Source organism: Sminthopsis crassicaudata, chromosome 2, assembly GCF_048593235.1.
Source record: "Sminthopsis crassicaudata isolate SCR6 chromosome 2, ASM4859323v1, whole genome shotgun sequence".
NCBI lineage: Eukaryota > Metazoa > Chordata > Mammalia > Dasyuromorphia > Dasyuridae > Sminthopsis > Sminthopsis crassicaudata.
In genome coordinates, this window is record NC_133618.1 from 453,388,743 (window position 1) to 453,405,699 (window position 16,957).

Genomic DNA, 16,957 nt, shown 5'->3' on the forward strand with positions numbered 1-16,957 from the left:
ATGAGATAAGCTGTTCTATCTTTAGCTAACTCTCCTATGTTTCCTGATTAACCTTTGTATTCCATGAACAGCAGAGGGTTGAGGAAGCCTTCGTTAGACAAACCTCCACTGAACAGGCTGAGCAAATATCCAAAGCCAAAATATCTTCGTTAATAAAAAGAGCTGGTGGCCCCACTAATGGGGAGGGAGCAATTCATAAAGCTCAGAAAAGCTCATGGGGAGTCTTGTTTATATTCCTTCGCTCAGAGTGGAAGCTCTGGGCTCAGGGCTAGGGGCTGGGAAAATGCTTCACCTTCCCCCTGCCAGGCTCAGCCGGATGCCACGTTCCTGCCGGCATTTTTTAATAATTGAGAACTTAATGAAAACGACAGAGAAACAGTCATTGCCGCCAGCAATGGAACCTGGCCACTGTCTGGTGACCCAGCAGTGCCTGGCAGGGTGGTGGGTGGGAGGCCGCAGGAATGGATGGGGTACCAGGAGAAGCCGGCGAAGGCAGAAGAGGAAGAGGAAGAAGAGGAAGCAGATGGGTACCAGGATAGAAACACAGTGGTGTGTGGCCTGTTGGAAAGGGCCTTGGCCTGCGACCCACACTGCCCGCCTAGTTTTGCTACTAACTGCTGTTAGATTTTAGGGAAGGTACTTTCACCATCTTGATCTCAAATTTTGAGAATCAAAGTTTGATTCTCAGGTCCCTTTAACTCTAAGGAACCTTCAGATTTCTCAGTCTGGTGTTTTATCCCAGGAACCCTTCAATTTCTGATATCTATGATTCTATGATCCAAGGTGAAATGCTTCTAAGAAGTGGCCAGGCCTTCTCCTATAGGACAGTGAGCCATTGTCCAAGGCTAATAAGGAAAGCAAGCTGTTTTTGTGTTCCCAGTTTCAGTTGGTGCAGAAAATAGCAATGGCATACAAATAGGAAAAAAAAAATACCAGTGGCCCAAGCCCCTTTGCACAAGTCTTCAGGCTATAGACCCACTTCGTTTAGTGGAGATTGTCTACACATGGGTCCCTTGACTTTTTAAAGTTTCTGTGGATTAAAGTGATAAATCCAGTGATGAGAGATATCAAAAAAAGGGGAAGGATCTACCTCATGAAGTGGTGAATTCCTCATTTAAGCAAAATGGAATAGCTACTTACTGGATTCATATACTTAACTGAGAAGTAAGGTTTATTGTAGAACTAACTTCTTTTCCAGCTTTAAAATTTTATGATCCAATTCTAAGATTCTATCATTTTATGAGTCTATGAATCCATAGGTCTAAGATTCAAGGACTCTTTTAAAAATTTTGTTTGGGATTTTTTGGTGAAGGAATTTTGGGATTAAGTGACTTGCCCAAGATCTGCCTAAGACACTTGCCCAAGTGTCTGAGTTTGGATTTGAATGCAGGTCCTGACTCCCGTGCTTATGCTCTATCCACTGTGCCTTCTACTCACTCCCAGTTCAAGAATTCTAAGAAATCTAAGGATCTATGATTCTCTGAATTTCTAATTCTAAGACTCTATGAGTCTTACAATCTAGTATTCTTTGAGTATTCAAAGGATAGTTGCCCGAGAAAAGGAGTCATAATATATCCCCTAAAGCTCCTTGTTTCTCACAGGGGAGCACGGATAGGATGTAAGAAGGAATAGAGAAGAAGCCCCTGGTCCTAGTCATGGGGCTTTAATCTAGAACAGAAAGTGGGCTGGACCTGTTCTGTGAAGGGAGAGAATGCAAAGCAAATGGAATGGCCTCGTGCCTTGAACTGATGTTTACCAAATCCACCAAAATTACAATCCAGTCCTGTCATTTTAGAGAAAGAGGCCACAGTCCAGAGTCCAGAGCAAAGTGAATTTCCCTGGATCACGCAGCTACGGACAGACACAAGGAGCCTTGGTTAACTTTTAGAGGGACCCTAAAAGATAATAAAAATAATCATAAATTTGTTTATATAACCTCAGGGCATACAGAGCATCTTTTATACAATAATAACCCAGCAAGGCAGATAATGTCAGCTTTAGTCCCATTTAACAAAGGAGTATCTCTGAGTGTCTGGATTGTCCATGATGACACAGCTAATAAATGTCAGAGTCTTTTGAATTTAGAACATCAGGGATGGATGAGATCTTAAAAATCTATAAGCTCATCGATTTAGACTTGGAAAGGATCTTCGAGAGACAAGGCAAGGTTAAGGTCCCCAAAGATTTGAACTCAGATGACTCCAGGGTTCTTTCTGCTGTTCTAAGCTGCTCCTCAATCATGGAATCCAACTGCTTCATTTTATTGATGGAGAAACCAAGGCTCAGACAAGGGAAGGAATTGCTCAATGTCATGGAGAGTTAGTGGAACAGCAGAATGGATGTCAAGTCTTTGGAGAGAGAAATGAAATTTAAGAGAGCAAGTAAGCGAGCCAGTGAGCCTCGGCAAGGGGCAATGGGATCTGGATGTGATTAGTGGTGGGTTTTCAGGCCGGGGAGGAATGTGCAGCCACATTCTCCCTACAGGTTGCTGTTCCCTTTTTTCCTTGCTTTCAAATGTTCCCCTTGGAGCCTGTTCTTGCCCGGCTTTGTATCCTGTTTATGTGGCCGACAAATTGAATTTTCAGAATTGGCCGTCAAACAAAGTCAGCCTAATACATTGGAGGGTTTATTTCACTCAATGTTATTTCTTGGTGGGAAGCCCAGGCTCTGGGTGCCCAGAGGAAGCTCGTGGTAGCTTCCAAATGCTGAGCCATCAGGCCACGGAGGAGAAGAACATAGGCAAGTCTGAAGGGGGTGACCATGGTGGGATGCGGCTGTAGGACAATGGTCTTGAGTGATTGTCTCTTGAGTTTCCTCTTTCTCATGTTCCCTTTTGGATCACTTGCCTTATGTCTCAGCTTTTTTTGGTCTTGTCTCCTGGCTGACAATGTACTTTGCATGTTGGTTATTAGTCCTCTACTCCCCTTATCTATTTCTTTTTCCCTCAGAGATCTAATTTATTCCCATGGTTTCATTTCTAATTTACCCCTAATTCCAACATCTCCCAAATCTCTATATTCATCCCTGCTCTCTTACCCAGATCCCAGACCCTTTATCATTTAACCAATCAGTGAACTAATCTACAAGCAACATGATTGAGGGAATAGTTAAACAAATTGTAGTACACGAATGTAATACTGCTACATAATAAGACAATGAATTTGCAGAATACAGAGGATCATGAGAAAACTTGAAGGACCTGACACAGAATAGAGTTGTTTGTCTTTTATTTTCAAAGAGAACTAATGACATCATGTCTTGACTTGCAGGGAATTGGATTTAAGCGAGGCAGAATTGCATAAAGTCATCAATCTCACTCTCTCTCCCAGAGTCATCAAAATTTAGTGGCAGGACCAAAGACAAGATGACTGGCAATGGCTCAAGATTCAGTGGGTGACCTCATCAACCTTGATGGGAGAGATATACTTAGAAATTAAAGTTACATAAAAACAAAATATATAAGTGAATTTTTAAAGAAAAAGAATGAAATTTAAAAAATTCTCAATCAATACATATTTGTTAAGTGCATATATATTATGTGCTAGAATTTTCTAGTTACTGGGGAGACAAAACAAAAATGAAGCATTCCCTGACCTCAAGAAGCTTAGGTCTACGAAGGGAGACAACATATACATGTGTATATAAAATACACATACTATGAATATAAAGTAGTTTTAGTGAGGAATGCACCAGTAGATTGGGATTGGAGTTAAGGAACAACCTATTGTAGAAAGTCACACTAGAGCTGAATTTTAAAGGAAACTAAAGATTCTGAGAAGTGGAAAAAAGGAGAAATGGAGGGCATTTTAGACATGAGGGACAACCTGTGCAAAAGCACAAAGAAAGGAGCAGCAAAGGGTCATCCTAAACCTAAGCCAAGAAGGGCAAGTTGGAGTTAGGTTGTAAAGAACTTCAGATGACATATGGAGGAGTTTTATATTTAATCCTAGCAGAAACACAACAAAATATGATGTATAAAAGATGATTGCTCTTTTGAGCAATGCAAGCAATACAATGATCCTGGACAGTGCCAAAAGAATCAGGATAGAAAATGCTGCCCATATCCAGAGGAAAAAAAAACTATAGAATCTGAATGCAGATGAAAACATACTATTTCTATTTTTTAAAACTTTGGTTTTTGTTTTTTTCTTTCTTGTGCTTTTCTCCTTTTGTTCTGATTCTTCTTTCTCAACAAGACTAATATGGAAATGTGTTTAACGTGATTATACATGTATAGTGTATATACATGATGGATTGCTTACTGTCTTTGGGAGGGAAGGAAGAAAGGAAGAAAATTTGAAACTCAGAATTTTATAAAAACGAATGCTGAAAACTATCTTTACATGTAATTGAGGGAAAAAATAAAAATACTATTAAGTAGGAAAAAAAGAAACAAAACAGAAAACTTGAGTTAGTGGATTCTTAGCTCTCAGATCCTGAGCATTTCTGTGGGAAATCCAGAGTCTCAGGAGGCCAGAGGTACTAGAGGACCTATTCTTTGGGGCACTTTAAGATTGAGGGTCTTGCTCCATAGGGAGGGTATGTTCTGGATATATCCCCCTCACACTCCACCACCACCACCATCTTGGGATAGTGTTGAGTATTAACATTGGTTATTTTCTAATCTACCCAACTGGTCAGCTCTCGCTGCTTCCAAAATGTTGTCATCTGATCCTCTGAGGAGTGACCAGCCAGGAAATTGATTCTTGGTCATCACAGAATGGGCAGGGAGGTGACACGGTGGATAAAGCACCAGGTCTGGAGTAGGCAAACCCGAGTTCAAATCTAGCCTCAGACACTTACTAGCTGTGTCATCTGGGAAAGTCACTTAACCCTGTTTGCCTCAGTTTCCTCATCTGTGAAATGAGGCAGAGAAGAAAATGGCAAACGACTTATAGTACTCTGCCAAGAAAATCTCACATAGGGTCATGAAGAGTCAGACACAACTGAAAATACTGAACACCAATATTATCACAGAATGTAATGTATGTAGTGTGGGGGCTGTTTTCCTCTCCATTTTTAGTTAGAAGACTAACTCCCAGCTCTTGCTCACTTACCTAAGTAATTCAGACTCACTAGTTTTGCTGGAGAAAAGTCTTTTTTCCTTGTTTCTTCTCTTTGTACTTTCATTCTTATTCATCTCAGCCATATCCACTCTCCAATGCTCTCCAAGAAATCCCTGCTTATACTTTCATAGGATCATACATTTAGTTTGAAGAAGCCTTAGAGTTCACCAGGCTCAATCCCCCAATTTCACAGGTGAAGTCTAAAGTCTAGAGTAGTTAAGCTATTTGTCCGGGGTGACCCAACTAGTTTTTAGAGCAGAATTTGAATCTAGGTTTTCCTAACCCGAATCCTGCAGTCTCTACTACAGCATACTGCCTCTCTGGTAACACATCCTTTTCACCTGAGTTCTCTTCATATTACATTCTTTACATTTTCTAATTGGCTGAATTTAGAAAATACTGCATTTCTTCCCCTTTATAGGATGCTCCATCTTATATGCTTCCAGATAATGTGCCACAGAAAGGGTAAGCATGCTCCCTGCTCCAAGATGCCATTTTCAGACCGTCTCTTTGCTACCATCACTTAGGAACCTCCCCTTTTTTGTTATTCACTTCATCTACTTGTATCACCTCTTTCAGATCCTTATTTCAGTACTGAGCAATCTATCTGCCATTCTCTCTCCTTTCTCAAGATGTTCTGCATGTGGTTCAGTTTTCCCTTTCCTTTAAATTGTTTTGATATTTATTTATTAATTCTTTTAGTTTTCAACATTCATTTTTATAAGATCCTGAGTCAAAGCAGCTAGATGGTGCAATGGATAGACCACCAGCCCTGAAGTCAGGAGGACCTGAGTTCAAATATGGCCTCAAACACTTCACAGCTGTGTGACCCTGGGAAAGTCACTTAATCCCAGTTGCCTCAGCCAAAAAGATTTTTCTCTCTCCTCCTTTCTTCTCTCCCTCCTCAAGACAGTAAGCAATCTGATATATGCTATACATATACAATCAATCACATTAATCATATTTCCACATTTGTCATGTTATGAAAGAAGAATCAGAACAGAAGGGGAAAACCACAAGAAAGAAAAAAACAAAAGAAAAGTGAAAATAGCATATTTCTATCTGCAATTAGACTTCATAGTTTTTTTCTCTGGTTTTTTTCTCATAGCATTTTCCATCATGAATCTTTCAGAATTGTCTTAGATCATTGTATAGTTGAGAAGAGCTAAATCTATCATAATTGTTCATCAAACAATGTTGCTGTACTATGTATAATGTTCTCCTGATTCTGCTCACTTCGGTTTTCCTTTCCATCCCAAGACCTGACCCATATTAAGAGACTTCAACATACATGCTGATGCTTTCTTGAACACCCTGGCTTTCCAATTAATTATTCTCAACTCCCATGCCCTCTATCTTCATTCCACATTCCATCTCATCCACCCATAGGAACTGCCATATTTTAGATCTTACCAACACTCATAATTTTGGAGCAATTTATTGAGTAGGGATGACAAGGTCAGATATGTACTTTGAATAGATTACTTTAATAGCTGAGTGAATGTGATGCTGTCATTCACTTTCTATTGCCTCTAGAATAAAATACAAACTCTACAGTTTGGGAAGTAGATCCTTCTACAACCTTGCTTCCCCCTATCTTTTTAGATTTATTCACTTTCTTCTTTATGCACTTGATGTTCAGTCACATTGACTCTCTAGCCATTCTTCAAATTTCACTTTCCATGTCCCTCCTCTTTGCTTTTGCACAGTCTATATCCTCTACCTAACATTCCACCTCTCCTCTCCTCTGGTTCTTATAATCCCTAGCTCATTTCAGAGTTTTTTTCAGTCAGTCCTACAATTCCTTCTCCCCACTCCCACCCTTAACTAGAGATCTTGTCATTTTAAAAAGAAGCCATGCTCATTTTTAATCTAGCTCCAACTCTCCAAACTAGTTTTCCATTTTGACCCCAATGGGCATCTCTGTTCCTTGTTTTGTTCCCTTTAATTTGTGGTCTTCCCTCATTAGAATATAAACTTCTTAAGGACAAGAACAATCTTTCTTTTTCCTTAGACTTAAATTCCCTCCACTTTGTATAGTGTCTGGCACATAAAAAAGCACTTTAAAAATGTCTTATCTAATATTTTTCTAAATTATCTTGCCTTTCCTTATTTCTATATATGTTATATAGAAATACAACCAATTCTACTCCAAGTGGAATGAAAACTCATAAAGATCAGGAGTTGCCAGCAACTAGCGATATACCCTGATTATAGTAATCACTGATGTATCCTTTGAATTAAATTGAATTGAAAAAGCTAGAATGGGCTTTGGGACACAAAATCCAACATGTGAGAACTAGACCAGATTTTGAGACCATTTCTTTTATAAATAGGGCTTCCATTTTTCTGTCTAGGGCATCACCCATCCTTCCTGTATATCCTTCCTGCACCTCGGAGTCATATTTAGCTCCTCACCTGACATACCCAATCCATTGCCAAATCTTGCCATTTCTACCTCTGTGGAATCCATTCCCTTCTTTCTATTCACATTGCCACCCTTTACCTGGGGCTCCAATTATCTCTTGCTCAGACTATTGCCATAAGCTCCTGCTTGATTTTCCTATCTCAGGTTTCTCCTCCTTCCAATCCATCTTCCACCTTGTTGCCACAGTGATTTTCCTTAAAGCATGGAACTGACTTTGTCGCTCCCCTCCTCAATAAATTCCAATGGCCACCTATTATATCTAGGGTCAAAGAGAAAGTCTTCTATTTGGCATTTAAATTCCTTCACAACTTGTCTCCAAACCTACCTTTGCAACTTCATCATTTATTATTCTCCTTCATATACTTTACATCTGGCCAAACTCGCTTTCTTATTATTCCTCACACAACATTCTAATTCTCATCTCCAAGCCCTTGGACAAACAATGTTCCTCATTCCTAGAATATATTCTCTCCTCACTTTGGGCTATTAAAATCTCTGGTTTCCTTCAAACTCAATTCAAATGATTCCCTCTGTTGCTTGTGTCTCCACCCCAAAATTCTATATTTACATTTATTTATACATAATTTCTATGTATCATGCATAGATGTCATTTCCATCATTAGACTGTATCTTGAGATCTAGAACTATTTCATTTTTATATTTTATCACTAGACCACCTGACACATACTAGATACTTCATAAATACTTTTTGACTGATTGATTGTACAATTAATCCCCAGTGAAAGAAGGAGATTTTTCCTATGAAAGTATATATGAAATAATTTCATATGTATAATTGATATTGTATTTTTGCCTTCTAAATGGATGAAAGGAGGGAGAGAATCTGGAACTCAAAATTTAAAAAGAAAAGAATGTTTTAAGAAATAATAAATTTTTAAAGAGGGAAAAAGAATGTTAAAAAGAATATTTTTTTAAAAATTCCCTAAGGAAGTTGCCTTGGAAGCCTGTTCTAAACTCCCCTGGATACATTTATCTTGAACATCTGCTTCTCCATCAAATCTGGGGCAATAGTTTTGAACTTGAAGACAAGAACCACAATTCCATGACATATTTGACCTCATTCTGTCCATACAACCTCTATTAATAACTGCCAATTATCTGGATAAAGGAAGATTTTTTTTATTGGAAAGTGATCTTGTCATGTTTCACTTTGGGCCCCAACCTGTGTGCCCCATCATAGACTATGTCTATGTAAGCTATCGAAGAAAGGCAGATCCGTACCACAGAAAAGTATTGAGATTGACCTTAAGGTCAATTGATAATTCCATTTATCATCTTGCCACAAAATGGCAACCTATGAAAGTTTTCTAATAGACTAACTTTTTTAAAAAATGAATTTTAAAGAAATTCAATCCATAGGACAGGAAGAGAATGGTTCTAGGTAGGAGTTAATGTAAGTCTCAGTTACTAGTTTACAACAAATGAAATCTTTGATCCTAGATTGTCTAAAGCAGGACTTCTTAAAGTCTTAAGTCCTTTAAAGTCTTAAGCTTTTTTTTTAAGTCATGATCCCTTTTCACCCAAGAAATTTTTTGTGACCTCAGGTATATAGATATATAAAATAGCTATACAAATCAAACATTTACTGATAATATATCATAATTTTATTCCCACACACACACACACACATTCAGTACACAACCCTATATGGGGCTATGATCCACATTTTAAGAAGCTCTAGTCTAGGACTCTCAAAAAGTTTTGTCAGAGGAATACCATTAATTAGGCTCTATAAAGCAGTTGGGACCAGACCTTTAGCCAGATAAAAACTGTTCCCTTCTCCTGCTAGTGTTTGATTTGGCTGGTCCTTTGATTCTTTCTTACCCCATTCATGGCTTGTCTCCTTCTTTAGTGGCCTATAATTTCACCTATTTGGCCTCCTCTCTAAATTCATCACCTGCTTGTTATTCTTCACACAATATTCCAGTTCTCATCTCCAAGCCTTTGGACAAACAATGTTCCTCATTCCTAGAATATATTCTCTCCTCACTTTGGGCTATTAAAATTTCTGGTTTCCTTCAAACTCAACTCAAATGATTCCCTCTATTGCTTTTGTCTCCCTCCACCCCAAAATTCTAATATTTGCATTTATTTACAAATAATTTGTATGTATTTATAAACATAGATGTCATTTCCATCACTAGACTGTAAGTATCTTGAGATCTAGAACTATTTCATTTTTGTATTTTATCACTAGAGCTAACATACCACCTGGCACACACTAGGTACTTCATAAATACTTTTTGAGTGATTGATTGTACAATTAATCCCCAGTGAAGGAAAGAGATTTTCCCTATGAAAGTATTTTTTCCTAAGGCCTCACCTGGTTCTAACTCAGCTTGTTTCTTTTATGTGCAGAAATGCATTCTATTCATTCTCACCTCTTTGGCATGAATCATGGCATTCCCCATGCACTTTTCGCTCTTTCTACCAGTTCTGTAAATTGAAATTGAGATTTTAAGGCTCAACTCATAATCTCATATAATGTCAGAGCTGGAAGAAACTTTATATGAAGCAGACTGGAAAATGGGAGTCTGAGGACTTGAGTTCATATTCTCTGATTCTTACTGTCTTTGCAGCCATGGGCAAGTAACTTAAACTACCTGGGGCTCAGTTTCGTCCTCTGAAAAATGAGGGTAATGGATTACATGGTCTCTGATGTCCCTTCTTGCCTTAGAGCTTTGATCTAAGAGTCCAGTCCTCTTAAAAGAAAGAAAGTGATTTGCCCAATGTCACAAAGGAGCAGACTCAGGTCTTTGTTGCACTTAAGCCAGAGATCAATGGATTACATTAAACAATCTTTTACAAGAAAGAGTTCCTTAGTAGCAGATCCATGAGGAAAGAATCATTCCTCCTCATGTGCCTTCCCCCAGCAGTGAGCTGGTAACTCAGAATTGATTGGTCACAAATAGGAAGCATTCTCTCATCCATGATCAGAATTCCCTTTGTCCTTCAGAAGATAAGTTTTCAAACTCCACACTGATGATAGAGTGGTAAGGAGTTAGGAGGGGAGATCATTCTTAACTAGGCTGCTGAGGACTCTGAGAGAATGGAACAACTTTTCCTCTGAGATGGCCAGACAAATTCCCACAAAGTCCACCTGGCCACTAAGTACATTGTCTAAAGATTCAGACTTCTGTGACAGAAGTAGTAGAAACATCACTAGATCAAGGCAGAAGACTGGGGATCCAGTTCCAATTGTGTCACTAACTCATTGTGACCTTATTTCCACATCTCTCCTACTCATCCCCTTCCCTTCATTCACACAACCATTACGTTAGTCCAGACCTTCAGCACCTTTCACCTAGATTATCCCAATGGCCTCTGAAGTTTCCTAATTTCTAAAATGAGCTGGTCGAACCAGGTGGTTTTCAGAAGACTTTTGTAGCTCTGAAGCTCAATTAAATGACTATTTTGTATATGCTATGTGAATACAGACACAGATAAATACATTCTCTTCTTCAAAGAGTTTATTTTCTTTTGCCTGTGTTCTAAGGTCTACAATAGTGGTGACATTGTATGTTTTATGTGACCGTGTTCCTTCCAGCTCTGATAGTCTATGCTCCATGATTTAAGCTTGTGTCGTATTGTGGAAACAGTTCTGGACTTGGGAGTCAGACACCTGGTTGTGACCTGGTTTGGCCACATCTTAACTGTTTGGTCATAGGCAACTATCTGAAACTCAGTGTCCTCATTTATAAAATAGTGATTAATAAGGATCATACTCCCAATCCCCCATGGTTATTATGAGGAGACCACTGTGTAAATCTCATCTTTCTGTAGAAATGAGAGTTCTTGAGTTCTCCTCTCAATCCAGCATTCTTTGTTTTAGGTTCTAAAATTTTTTCTCACTTCTAACAGTTTATGTTCTGTGTTCTCAGATCCCTTCCAGCCCTAACATTTAGGGTTTATAATATTTCTTCCAGCTCTGAGATTCTATGATCTAAGGTCTCTTCCAGCTCTGACATTTCATGTTGTAAGGTCCATGACAGTTCTGACATTTCATGTTCTAAGGTCCCTTCCAGCTCTAACATTTAGGATTGATGATATTTCTTCCAGCTCTGACATTTCATGTGGTAAGGTCCATTGCAGTTCTAACATTTCATATTCTAAGGTCCCTTCCAGCTCTTGACATTCTGTGTTCTAAGGTTCTTCCCAGCTCTGATATGCTATGTTCTAAGTTCCCTTCCTTCCAGATCTGATATACTATAATTACATGATCCAAATCTCTTTTCTACCACTCCCAAGCTCTCAATTTCTCCATTGCCCTGGAATCCCACATAATAGACCTGGTCCACTTTCCTTGAATTATTGTCTTTGAGAAAGTGGATAAAATATAATGAACATAAAACTTCTCTTTTTTCCAACCACTGACCTTTGGTTGAGAATGGCCCCGTCCCCTGTACTCCCCCTCTCTCGACTTAATGTGACTTAATGAGGGGCTGGGTTCATGCTCTGCCCCCTCACTAGCCACCGAGACATACATACCTACCTCTGAGGGAAGCAGGGCTAATGATAGGGTCCTGGTTGGGGAGGGGAGGAACTCCTCGCAATATTCTCTGGCCTCTTTGAGCCTCTATTACAAGACCACACAGTAAACTCTCACTGGCACTGAAGGGAGCCCTTGATTTACATTTTCCACTGAGGAAGGCATGTGGTGGGAGGCAGGGTGGGCCAGGGAGGTAGGGTGCACTGGCCCAACTATGGTCATTCATTCAATTAAACATTGAACCAGTATTCCCTATGCCCTTTGCTAGAGTACAATATCTTTGTCTCTGTCCCCGTCTGCCAGTCTGCCTGTCTCTTCTCACTTCAATCTGGCCTGCCCAAGCAGCCCCATGAACATTCCTAATCCAGTAGGTATTCTATCATGTCTCTCTATTACTCAAACACCTTTTAGTGATCCTCCCTGACCAATACCCATTCTTCGGTTTGGCAATCACAGGCTCATAGGAAGCAGCAGCACATACTGTGTAAGTCCATATTTTATACACTGTGCTAAGAAATAATTTTTTAAAAATATGAAATAAAGGCTTTGTCCCTGCCTTCCAGGAAATCACAGTCTTTTTGGAAGGATAAGACATGTACACAAATAATTCTAATAAGATCAAGAATATGAAGAGTGCACATCAGAGATATGAATAAGGTATCTACCTATACAATTTATCATTAGAGGAAATCAAGGGAGGCCTCCTGGAGGAGGTAGTCGGATCCTGGAAAATATATAAGATTTCTTTCAACAAGTAGAGATGGGGAGTGAGGTAGACTGAAGAGGAATTTCAGCATTGGAAGCAGATTGAGCAAAGATGTAGAGAAAGGACGTTTGGAACATGGTGAGTCATCTAGTTGGCCTGAAATATAGAGCATGTGAAGGAAATGACTGAATAAATGAGTGAATGGCATTTATTAAGTATTTACTATGTGCTAATCCCTGGGAATACAAATACAAAAGCAAAGCAGTCCCTACTCTCAAAAAGCTTACATTTTGATGGGAGAGAGAAGACACGTAGGAGGGGAATGAAGACTAAAGAAAGGAGTTGGGGTCTGGGAAAATCACAGGTCTGGGAGTTAAGCCATAGCTCTGCTGGGTGACATGGTCTTTCTGTCAGCTATGTTAGTATTGACTTGATTATAGTTCCCAGATCAAGAAAGGGAAAGCAGGTGGAGGTAAACTATGTATGCAAAGGGCAAATAGCAAGAAGATGGTTGGTATAGATAGTTGGGGTAAACAATTGGATGGAATATAAAGGGAGATAGTAGAAGGTGGCTGGCTAGGTAGAATGGTACCAGACTTTCAAGGAGACCTTGAATGCCAGACTGAGGTCTACTATCATTATTTGGTAGGTGGATTGGGAGCCTTTGAAAATTATTAAACAAAGGAGAAATGTTATCAGATCTGCCTTAGGAGGATTAGTCTGGCAGCCTTTGCAAGATAGGAGTTGGGAAAGCTGGGAGAGAGCTATTCCAAGTAGTTCTGGTGAAAGTTGATGAGGATCTGACTCCAGACAATGATCTCAGAGATGGAAATAAGATGGATGGAAAAATATTTCATGGGTTGAATTGAAAAAGGATTAAAATATTGAATTTGAAGGATAAAGGAAGCATTAAAAATGCCTATAAAATAAAGTGAGAGAAATTTGGAGAAGAAATGTATGCAATAACAACATTGCAAAAAGGAACTATGAAAGACTTAAGAATTCTGATCAATGCAATGACATACATGATACCAGGGGACCCATAATGTTGCATGCTCACCAAAGGTCAGTGGTTGGAAAAAAGAGAAGTTTTATATTCATTATGTTTTATCCACTTTCTCAAAGATAATTCAAGGAAAGTGGACCAATTCTATTACCTTGGATCCCAGGGCAATGGGGAAATTGAGAGTTTGGGAGAGAATGTGCCTATTGTTCTTTTCTTGGGAAGTGGTAGAAAAGAGATTTGGATCTTGTAATTATAGGGTACCATATCCGAAAGGGAGCTTAGAACATAGATTGCAAAAGCTGGAAGGAACTTTACAGAATGCCAGAACTGGGAAGCGTCCTGAGAAAGAAGTCATTATGCATTCAACATGGAGAATGAGACATGCATTTTCAGATGTGATCACTGTGCGAGTTTGTTTTGCTTGATTATACATATTTGTTAAAAGGGCTTTCTTTTTCTTTTTCAAGTTTTAATTTTCTTTTTCATTCTCTTTCCCACGTCAGGGGAGGTGGGAAGGAGAGAAAATAAATGCTTGTTAATTTTTTTTGAAAAAGAAGCTAGGTGGCCCACTGGATAGAACACTAGAACACTTCCTGTGTTCAAATCCCAGCTTCTAACACTATTTGTGTAACCCTTGCTAAGTCAGTTAATCCTGATTGCCTCAGTTTCCTCATCTATAAAATGGGATGGGAAGGAAATGACAAACCACTCCTGTATTTCTGTCAAAAAAAATGAGATCACAGAGTTGAACGTAACTGAACAATAAATTATTAAAAATTAATTTATAATAATCAAAGTTTTTAGCCCAAGCTACCAAAAAAACAAAACAAACAAACAAAAAAAAAAAAACAATGACCAACATGGGCAAGTCAGGAAAATGACTAGATTTGGGAGGGAAGAAGATAGAATCATAATGTTTAGATCAGCAAAGGCAGTCTTAGATATCATTTGCCAATGGTGTCCAACTTAAATAGAAACAGGACCACTAATACATATATAAGGATTTCCAAGGGCCACATGCTGACTTAATTTTAAAATGTGATATTATCTATGTTTTGTTGGATTTTTATTTATTTTGTTAACTATTTCCCAATTATATTTTAATGTGATTCAGGCTGCATTTAGTAGGGTGTGGGCTGCATGCAGCCTAATCTAATTCATCTCTAATTTTGCAGATAAAGAAACTGAGTCTTTAGGAAGTTAAATGGCCTGCCCAATATTGGAAGACTCAGAAATATCAGACCTGAAATCCAAACGCAGTTTCTTTGACTACAAACACCATGAAAATAATGGAGGAAGTATTCCTTAAGTTGGATCCTGGAGGATCGAGAAAATTGAAAGAAATAGAAAGAGATGCAGAAGTGGGAAAGTATAAAGTGTTAGGACTTCAGTGAGAAATTGAGGCTGTTCTGGAAGTGGGATGTGATTACTGGAGGGCAGAGAAAGAGAATGGCATGGAGACAGGCCGAGATGGGAGTATGGAGGGTCCTGAATGCCAGGCATTGGGATTTAGAAAAAAGAGACCCTTGGACATTTTCTAGTTTAATCCCCTCATTTTATAATTGAAAAACTAAGCCCAGAGAATAGCTTGTGTTTGGCCCAAGATCACATTGGTAGTAAGAAGCAGAATCGGCATTTGAACCTAGATCCTCTGGATTTGGAAACTGAGGCCCAGTAAGGTGAAGTGAATCATGTGGGTTTGACTCCAAATCCAGTGCTCTTTTCACTATGTCATAGGCTGACTCTTAAGAGGTCAGAAAGGAGAGCTGCAGAATGAACTCACCACAGCCTATTCCCGGAGGCAAGGTATTTAGCTCCAGATTCACCCAGACTCAGGCTGAGACCACCAGGACCACAGACAAGTAAACACAGGACCGCCAGTTAAGTACAAACCCACACTTATCATGCCCACCCCAGGAATTTAGCATCGGGTGCGGACACAGAGACCAGCTAGGATGGCCAGCTCAGATGGGGAGAACAGGCAGGTCCCTGAAGTTCAAGGCCCCGGGAAGAGATTTTTTAGTCCTTTACTGGAGAATTTTGTTGAGCAATGGAGTCCTGGATCCCAGTCCTGGCTCTACACTAATTTTTTGTGACCTTGAACAAGTAATTCCTTCTCTGAGCCTCAGTTTTCCAAAATGTAAAAATCAAAGGTTTAATTTTTTATTTCCTATTTCTTTCTTTTTTGTTTGTTTGTTTATTTTTTTGAGGCAAATCAAATCCTTAAGTGACTTGCCCAAAGTTGCAGTTAGTAAGTGTCTGAGACTGGATTTGAACTCAGATCCTCCCAACTCCAGAGCCTGAACTCTATCCACTGTGCCACCTAGCTGACTCTCTCCCATCTATTTTTGATGGTCTATGATTCTAGCCTAAATCCAATCACAATCTGTCTTTTTCCAAATCTATAAAACAAATGTAATTTGGGGAACATTACACTCTGCCATTCGCTTGTAACCTGTGCTACTCTGGACAAATCTCTTCACAAATCTAACTAGGTTTCATTTTTCTCACCTGCAAAATGAGAAGATTAGTAACCAAAGGGCCATCAAACTTGTATACCCTTTGGCCCAGCAGTGTTTGTATTGGGCTTATATGGCAAAGAGATCTTAAAGGAGGGAAAGGGACCCACATGTGCAAAATGTTTGTGGCAGCCCTCTCTGTAGTGGCCAGAAACTGGAAACTACATGGATGTCCATCAGTTGGAGAATGGCTGAATAAATTATGGTATATGAATGTTATAGAATATTATTGTCCCATAAGAAACAAAAAGCAGGGTGATTTCAGTTCTAATGGATATGGGTCTTTTCAATCATGAGTTGATTCAGGCCAGTTCCAATGGCTTGTGATGAAGAGAGTCATCTGCAACCAGAGAGAGTTCTGTGGGAACTGAGTGTGGATCACAACACCTTTTTTTTTTTCACTTTGCTTGCTTTTTGTTTTCTTTCTCACTTCCTTTTGATATGATTTTTCTTATAAGCATGGTAATTGGGGAAATGTGTATAGAAGAATTGTACATGTTTAAACATGTAACATGTTTAACTTGCCATCTAGGGGAGGGGGTGAGGGGAAGGGAGGGAAAAATTGCAACACAAGGTTTTGCAAGGGGAAATGTAGAAAATTATCGATGCATCATATTTTGAAAATAAAAAGCTTTAATAAACAAATTTTTTTAAATGAAGGGGTTGAATTATGTGACATCTAAACTTCTTTCCATCCCCAAGCCTGTGAACTCTAACTAGAT